Below are 2,318 nucleotides of genomic sequence, written 5' to 3' on the forward strand. Positions count from 1 at the left end.
TTCTTTCTGGGGACAAGGAAACAGGCTCAGAGGTGAAGCTCCCGGGCTCAGGTTGCACAGTCAGGAGGGGCAGGCCAGTTGAACCCAGGGACCTGGTCACACAGCTGCCCCTGGCCTCTGGACAGCAGCTTTGGTCCTCGGGGTTGGACCTCCAGTGGAGAAGCGGCCGCCTGGGTCTGCCTAGGACCCAGGGCTCTGCAGGGCGCGTCCTGAGGCAGCCGCAGCCAGCTCTGTCCCGACGGGAGAGCTGCGCTCGGGTGGGCCTTGCCCAGGGCCACAGTGGGCAGCTGGGGCCCGCCTTGTGGGGACCTTTGCAGTGTCTCTCCAGGACGGTAGTTTTTATTTATGCAGAAGTTCTCACATGTCCTGACCAGGGTGCGGTCAGGGTCAGGGTGGCAGGGGAGGACAGGCAGTGGGCCTCTGCCTGGGTCGCTTTCCCGAGTAGACAGTCGCGGGTGAGCCCTGAGGGCCTTGTTCGGGCTCCCTGCGAGCCTGAGTCCCTTGTGGTGGCCGCGCACCCCTGTCCTCTCTGCCTCGTTGTGGAGGAGGCGCCCTGGGCAGGGCGCCCTGGTGGCGGCCAGGGGCTGGTCTTGAGGGCGTGGAGGGGGTCGCCCTGGGTTTTCGCACCAGGTCCTCGCAGGTGGCTTCGTTTCTCTGGATGCCGGCGTTCGCGGGTCCTGCGGCGGAGCCTGAGCCCGCCTGGCGGAGGCCTCACTGATTGTCCTCCGTGGTGGCTGCGCCCTTCGGTGTGGGGCCAGCCGTGCACACGGTCGGTCGGTTGTTCCAAGTCCTTGTCAGCAATGGGCAGTGCCTATCTGGCTGAGCCTCGGCAGGCCCCTCGGGGCCCTCCTGGTTTGGCTTGTGTCCTGCTGCCAGCCGTTACCACGCACCCTCCCCATGTCCTCTGGAGAAGTATATCTGTCTTTGCCTCGTCCCCCTGTACCTGGCCCTCGTTTTTATTTTTTATTACTTATTTTTTAGTTTTCGGCGGACACAACATCTTTGTTTGTATGTGGTGCTGAGGATCGAACCCAGCGCCCCGCGCATGCCAGGCGAGCGCGCTACCGCTTGAGCCACACCCCCAGCCTGAGGCCCTCATTTTCTTGCCCTGCATTCACCTTGGTGTGGGGCCGTGGGTTCTCCAGCTCTCAGGCGTGGGCTCCTGGGGGCCAGGGACGCCGAGGGGCAGTGCATGGGCTGCCCGGGCCCCGTCTGTGGAAGCCCGGACTTGGCACCTCCTCGCCACAGGGCCGGCTGCGAGGCTGTTTCTGAGCCTCAGTGTCCCCTTCTCAGAGGGTGGCAGTGCCTCTGTCACTGGGTCACTGTGGAGAAGTCCTTGGGCTGCTGGCTGGTACGAGGCACAGGGCTCAGGCCATGGTCACCTCCTTGCAGGTGATGTGGTCCCAAGGCCCCACCCTGGGAGCCAGGTTCTCAGTAACCAGTGTGTTCTCCCGCAGGTCTCCCTGGCCTCTGAGGACAGTCTCACCGGACACAGTCTCGCTGGGGGCAGTTTCTGGTAGGTCACCTCTGTCCCCTCTGTCCCCAAGGCTTATGCTGCTGGGACCCCCTGTGGGAAGAGGGCCTGGAGTTCCTGGGGGAACAATTCTGCCTGGCAGATGTGGCCAGGGCTCCTCAGGTGCCCAGGAGCCGGGGGGAGTGGTGGGTGGGGGTGCTGGTTTCCAGGACGCGGCGAGGCGCGCAGGGGGGCGAGGAGGCGCCTGGCTGGCGCTGCCTGGGGGAGGTGTCCTCATCAGGCAGAGGGATTTCTTTGTAAAGCACCTACTCTATGCCAGGCCCCAGGGTGAGGCAGAGCCTTGAACCCTCAAGATTTGCATCTTGGGGACGAAGGCTGGGTGAGGGACCATCAGGACAGGGATGAGCGCTGGGCGAGGGACTGCAGGAGGGGTTGCCTGCAGTGTCAAGTGGGGACCAGGAGGGCCTCCCTGGGAGGACGGCATTCGAACAAAGACCTGCGGGGGGTGGGGTCCTGCAGGCGTGGCCTGGTGGCTTGTCCTGGCCTCTGGAGGGCAGCTCAGGGTGAGTGGCCTGGGGTCTCCCTGGAGGCCTCCCCTTGGCCCTGAGCCCTCGCCCCCTGACGGCTGGGGACTGACGAGGGGCTGGGGCTGGCCGCAGAGAAGGGTGGCCTAGCTGTGCTCCTCTGCTGTCTGCCCTGCGTCATCCAGTCCTGCCCCTGGGAGCCTTCCTCTGTCTGAGTTATCTCTTGTCACGCCAGTGGCCCGCCTGAGGACGATAAAAGGGCTTTCTGTCTGCGAACACTTAGCTTCCCTGCTGGGCATCCATCATGGGGTCGGGGGGGG

General features: G+C 64.8%; 1 protein-coding gene across 1 annotated transcript in view; it reads left to right on the forward strand.

Annotated features, from left to right (window-relative positions):
* The first annotated feature begins 1,381 nt into the window (after positions 1 to 1,381).
* Ncor2 (nuclear receptor corepressor 2) overlaps positions 1,382 to 2,318 on the forward strand; it is a 134,544-nt gene continuing 133,607 nt past the window's right edge. The window contains 1 exon segment of the mRNA XM_048785477.1: positions 1,382 to 1,516. The gene's annotated coding sequence lies outside the window, so the exon portion shown is untranslated.

The sequence above is a fragment of the Marmota marmota genome, unplaced genomic scaffold, assembly GCF_001458135.2.
Source record: "Marmota marmota marmota unplaced genomic scaffold, marMar, whole genome shotgun sequence".
Lineage (NCBI taxonomy): Eukaryota > Metazoa > Chordata > Mammalia > Rodentia > Sciuridae > Marmota > Marmota marmota.